Source organism: Coptis chinensis, chromosome 9, assembly GCF_015680905.1.
Source record: "Coptis chinensis isolate HL-2020 chromosome 9, ASM1568090v1, whole genome shotgun sequence".
NCBI lineage: Eukaryota > Viridiplantae > Streptophyta > Magnoliopsida > Ranunculales > Ranunculaceae > Coptis > Coptis chinensis.
Window position 1 is genome coordinate 1,413,260 of NC_141464.1, and position 6,798 is coordinate 1,420,057.

Here is a 6,798-nt window from a genome sequence, read left to right on the forward strand (position 1 = left end):
ATCAATCGTGTCCCTTTATGGGCACCACTCTATATCCAATTTTTACGAATCTAATAGCCAATGTTGAGGGAAACCCTGAGTGGGCTCATTGCAGATGAACAAGGAGCCTTCATAAAAGGTAGGCTGATTTATTACAATTCACCGTTTGGAGTCTTTTCACTCTGCGGGGAGAACTAACCATGTTAATCAAACGTCGACATGGCCACAGCATACGAGTCGACCTTTTTAAAAATGAAGTGAGAAAAGAAATAGCCTTTGCTGAACCTCTAAGAAAATGGATCAGAGCATGCATAGCTAATCAATCTATTGAACCCTTTTTTTTCAGGGAGTAGGATTCATCCATGCGACCAAGAGCCTGAGGCAGGGATGCCCGTTATCCCCGTAAGGAGTTAGTGGCCGAAATGTTGAACAGAGCCCTCAAGAAAGAATAACAATAGGGGATATGGGACTAAAAAACCCGGGGATTCCGGCTCCCCTAATTTACCAATTTGCTGATGACACTGTCATCATAACGGACACTGGGGGAATTTATTATTATTATGGTAAATAAGATTCTATTTTTTAATGTTCCAGTACTGTATAGGGCATTTGATTAAGGATACTGAACCCTTGAGAGTCAGGATAAAAAAGCTCTGTTTCCTATGACTCTGTCGATAAAGCAGCTATAGAGTATAGTTCTGTCCGAGTAGAACGTAAGGTGCATCGAGTGCTGCTTCAGTCTAAAGAGAAAGAGCTAATCTGAGTTTGTTAGGAGGTTGTAATTTCTTTCTGGCTTCCACCCTCGGATGAAAGAAGTGCATGATAGGGTTATTTACTAAAAGCATTCCTTTTGTATTAACTCTAATTCTTTATATTTTGAATGAGAATCATATGGGCAAATGTTATGCATATTATATATGTTATTAGTTATATGCATGTGTCTAATACTTTATGTTGTAGATGATATGGTGTGGACACACAGAAGTTAATATCATCAGTACCTTATAAAATATAAGTAATCGTTCACAACCTAGATGGATTTGGATAAACCATTAGTACGGTTGTAGTATAATATGGTATTAGTCTATCTTGGCTATAGGATTACACTAGTACACTTTGTGTGTATTGAACAGGACCAAGTGAGGTTGTTTCTCCTTATACTGACTATATAAGAGAACAAACGCCTGTGTTATTATGGATATTTGTCCTCATAATCCGGATATAATAACGGGCACTTACGTGCATTGCACATTACTTTAAATCATCAATGAGTGAGATTCATTGGTGAATCAACAAACTCGATGGATTGGGTAATGACATTGTATGTAAGGTGTGCTGTTGATTATAGAAGGAATTCGAGACACTGTCCCGCAAGAAGTCGGGTTGATGATGTCCCCTTGAGGAGCTCAAAAAGATTGTCATGTAAACCCTGCAGATGGATTTATTCCGACATGACAATGAGGTTGAGTGGTACTACTCAAAGACATAAGAAGTTGATTGATGTAGTTGTCAGTAACTTGACTTAATCAACGGACATTCGATATCTTAAACATAGGGAGATCAATGAGCATATAATATGGAGCCTATAAACGCTGACACGTAATTTGGGATTAGGGCGGTAGTGCAACAATGACCTTTAGTGGAATAAGCCATTTGTTGACGGACTTGGGCCGTGTGTTTGGGGTGAACATGGGAAGCCCAAGCCCGTCAGGAGGCCCAACCCTAATTTCTCCTCATGGTCCCTGTTGTAGCTTATAAATAGAATACTCTTTCTCTCTGGCCAAAATTCACCATTCACTGGATTAGAAAAAGAGGCAAGGAAAGATAGATCCAAAATTGGATCTAGTTTTGTGAGAAAGAAGCGGATTGGTAGATCGTTGCCCACACAACGTCTAATATATTCTAAAAGAATACAACAGAAGATCAAGGGGTTGATTTCAAATTTGATAAAGCTTGGATTCTCAGAGTTATCTAAATCGGATTCAAAGGTATGTTTTCTATTCAAAATTGTGAGAACCCCATTGATTTCGCTGTGCGTGGGTTCTCGCGGTTTGTAGAAATATTCGTTCTGAAATAACGGTTCCTACAGTGCATGGGTAGAGCAAGAACTATGAGCGGGTAGACCGGGGATGGGAGTTGGCTATGAGCTAGACTAGAGGGAAAGCTACGAATCTAAGAGCAATGCGCTAATCAACCTAGTAGGATCGGGTAGGTAAATTAATTAATAAGGGGGTCTCAGGGCCTGGCGATGAAAGCTTTTCAAATAAACCTAACAGTCTTAAGAGGGGGGTTTCCCGATTCCTTATGTGATTCCTTTATTTGATCCCGTCCCGAAGTTCCTTTGGCATGATCGTTTCGAAGTTCTTTCTTTCATAAGATAGTATTTTGATTTTCGGAAATCAGAATAGCTGTTGAGCGGAAGGGTTTTGTATTACTTGGTTGGGATAAGGGTGCAGCAGCAGTGGTAAGAGCAGTAGAACCGATCGCAATGGAAACATCTTGAGCAAATCCCTTTCTCATTATAAACCTACTTTCTTCCATCACGGTAAGAAGCCCAAGCAAAGGAACTACATCGAAAGACAAAGCATGTCCCTTCCTCACTACCATCTCAAGAGTAGCACGAAGAAGAAAAAGACAGACGGAAAAAGAAAAGCAGCTTAGCTTTCTTTGGTTTCGCTTCCAACTAAGGCTAAGGGACTTGGATAATAAACCTGATAAAAAAAAAAAGCCACCCTAGTGAGGTGCAATGCAGAAACTGTTACCAGTAAACCCTACAGAAGTCGGAATGGGATCAGGTAGAGAACTAGTCCCTTGCCTGGCCGGGATTTGAGGGGGTCTATTAGCACAAAGACAAACCTGTTAAAAGAATCCCTACGACATCCTTAAGAGGCTCAAAGATCTTGAAAAACGAACAAGTGAGGACGTGTCCAATCTCTCTTGCAAGGAACCAGGTGAAAAAAGAATAAGGCAAAGCATACTCTTTGTCGGAACGAAGGCGAACTGGCTCCGATGACAAGATGCTTCTGAATAGTCCTACAAGACTGATAGACAGCAATACTAAAGAAAAGAGGGGATATGTAAGAACATATTACATAGATAGTAACCCTTTTTTGGGTGCCCATAAAACCTTAGTGATGAACCCTTTAAATTTTGATCTTTTGGAAGTCTAGTCTACCTACTAATGCAAACTTGCAAAAGTCAGGACCTTTATCCACTTCTTTAATTAAGTTAAGTTAATACAAGTTGGGGTGTACTAAACCTTATAAAAAAAATTTTAAAAAAAACTGCATCAGTAATAAATTTGAAAACATGTTTACCTTCATGCATGTCTTGCATATCACATTCTGCATGCACGGAAGTGATAATGTTGTCAATCGGACTCGAAGAATTACCGACACAACCAATTGTCGCAAATTCCAGCCCGTAAGCATCAATGATAATTATTACTTTGGGAATTCAATTCTTTGATGCTTATATGTATTTAAACAATTCCAGGTTACCATTACGTATTTCCGGCTCGACTTGGGGACGACCACTAGCAATGCCTCCTTCAACATTCTCTACACATCAGTTCAAATATGTGTTTATTCATTTACACTAAAGAGTACATCATTAATTCGATAACTGTACATCACAACCTAAACTTACCACCACGAGAAGCGGTGTTGTTGTTGTAGTCAGCGGCATATTTTCATCTAACAACGGCACATTGACTGGAGATGGGACATTGACTGGTTCGATTACTACATTGATCCACTCACCTTGTTCATTGACTTCTACGTCATCAATGCTGTCTTCACTTTCATAAGTTGGTGCCAAAAAAGGATCAGACTCACTACTCATGTCATTGGAGCCTTCCTGAACACCACTCGCACTCTCATCACAATGCATATCTTCACTTACACAACATCACTCCCGGCTTCACCATCTCTTACTATTTCTAAATGCACGGCGAGCAAATCTTCTGAGATTACTTGCTCAGTGATACTCTCGAAGAAAGGCACAAGCAATTGAGCAAGGCGGAAAGAGCGCTTCCTCTACACCAAAACACAAAAAGAAATGCAATTTTAGCTTCACAAGATATACATGGATAACTATCCATATAACAAAGGTTGAAGTTACTAGCAAGAAGAAGTTTTTAGGGAAATCTCATCATATCATAATCAAGCTACTTTCTAAAAGCATGCATTCTAAACAAATGTCGTTAAGAACATGCAATCTAAGCAAACATCATTCTAAACAAAAACATAGTAAACACACGGAATGAATTCATAACATATTAACCTCTTCAGTCAACTTATCCCTTAGCAATGCCTCGTGAGGGTGCAAGGGTCGAATCTGCGTGACACTGTGGCTCTATACCACTCCAAGTAAGCTGCATGACTTGCCTCGGTGAACTATACTTGTTCTTCCCCAGTACAGTCAGACGTACACCAGATTTCCCAGTCTATGCATATTTCTTTGGACGGCTACCGGGATTTAGGATTATCTCTCCACCTAGGAGGTGGATTCGGTATGTGTTGCTTCCGCCCAAACTACCTCATGCATCTTTCTGGCATATACCTCTCTACAATGTCGAAGTGTATAAGCCATGTCGATATAGGCTTCGTATATGAAGCGTTCAAAGCAAACTGGGGAGCATTCACCCAGGCGTCCCATGGCTGCCATATTATCTAAAATAGCAAACATCATACCAAGATTAGCATATACACTTCTTTGGCATTCACATTCACATATAAATAAGTAGTGATCAGCTCCAAACAACCTAATTGTACTGGTTTTTTACGACGTGGCTAATTTGTTTATGCATGACAGATATCAAGTATAAATGCATATCGCTAATACCTAAATATCTACTTAAGACAACCATTGCACGACCAACCTTATCTGCATGTAGCGTGTCCATCTTTGCACTTAGATGCTCATACGTGAGCTTTGAAGGTCTATATTTGACGTGTTTCCATCGACAAGCAGCTGGGAATTTAACAAAAGCAGGACACCTTGGCTGACACATACGAATCCTTTCGTAAAACTATGCCTAGAAGCAAACATCCACAATTACAATCCAATACATAGTTAATTAATAAAGAAGAACCCATAAAAGAATTTGAAGCTACAGTGTTACAACACTTACCAACAGTAGAGTTGAAGAGCCACAAACGTTCAAAACAAAATTACAGTCACTTTTGCGGCCTTTGTTATTTTCTTTACGACGAAATGATGCTCGCATGAGTGACCTGAATAGGAACGCAAGCACAGCAGTACCCCAAGCATACGAGGCACAATTCTCCGTATCGGCGAGGAATAGTAGATACTTCGTATGCACATGATAGCCTCCTGGCTCTGAAAAAACTATCCTTTTAATAAGGGATAACACAAACGCAATCCGCGCGTTGTGCCCGCTCCTCACACCTGCTTTCGTCGTCGAAGGTAGGTAGTTTGCGACCCAAACATAATTTCACTGATTTCCCTCTTACCTCTGACTCTGGAGGACTTAGGCCCAAATCTTTCATACATGCTTCATGAGCGTCCAATTTTGAGTTGCCCACAATTGGTTTCTGATAAATGATAAAATAATAGTTTTACCTACGAATAAGCGATTAAACTCAATGCAAGTAAAACTAAACCTAAACTTTACGTGTGATGATTATCAAAGTTTTCTACTCTCGATTCTATAGCAATATAGTGGGAATAGAAGATTCGTTCCACTCCTAGTTCTTTAGAATTGGCGTTTTCTAAGGTTATCGATCTATCCAAAGTTAATGAGAGTAATGATGGGAATTATACTACGGTGGAAATTATACTAACAAGATATGATAATTTGACTACGGAATACTAAACTTGACTATATGATAAGGAATTAGGGGGGATTGATTCCACCTTAACTCGACTTAATTAACTAGCGAAGATTTGTCGTAATCCGAATTGCAATGCTTTCACATAGCAATTGGGTGTTCCTAATCCCTAATTGTTCATGGTAATCTCTACCAACTAACAACTAGCATGTGAAACAATCAAACCCATTCTCATGGTGAACTAATTACTTTCTAGATTGGAATGGAAAATTATGACTATTCTACGCTAACAATAATTAAGCTTTCATCAAGGCTTCCTCAAACCCCTCTAATGGAGGTTTAGTCTAAAGTCATTAAACTATCATTTCCAATTGAATTTAAACAAGACATGATATAAGATTCTAAATTTGCTTATTTGAATTAAATGGAAATCTATTTATGCAAGATTTAATTGAAACTAACAATGATAAATAAGTAAGTCTATGAATTGAAACTACAATGATTTAATGAAATGAAACTAGATTATGAAGAAGCAACTAACTTTATTAATCTAATGAAATTATCAATAACAATAATTCAATAACTGAATTTAAAACAAGACAAAAAACTAATTAATTAAATGGAGTCTAAATCTAGATTTAAAACTCTATCTAATGGCTACCTAAAAAACTACTTGCTTCTGAGTTAAATCTTCTGTGTTGAAATGGAGGAGACAAGATTCACATTTTCGTGCATGGGGTGAGGAGCCATGTTTTGGGCTGAAAAATCGAGCCCAAAACCCAATTTCTTCAGTCTATAGAGGCCTTTTCAGCTGGATTTTTCTTCAACAGACTTTTCATCCACTTCTACTCCTCTGATTGGGCAAGTTATGGACCATTGGAAAGATCTTTCCGAGCTGGTCGTTTTGACATAAGGTAGGCACAATTCCGAGGTCTGAGTCCAAAGATACGGCCTTCGGAAATTCTGCTAACTTTGTGCGCTGTTTCTGCCCGCGTTGACTTTGACTTTTCAGCTTTGATCAGGC

At 38.9% G+C, this 6,798-nt stretch overlaps 1 long non-coding RNA gene across 1 annotated transcript; it reads left to right on the plus strand.

The window, feature by feature from the left end:
* Positions 1-583: 583 nt before the first annotated feature.
* Positions 584-2,631, plus strand: LOC147474358 (uncharacterized). The gene is made up of 2 exons (XR_015209111.1): positions 584-794; positions 2,069-2,631. It is a non-coding gene; the product is annotated as an uncharacterized LOC147474358 (long non-coding RNA).
* The last annotated feature ends 4,167 nt before the right edge of the window (positions 2,632-6,798 follow it).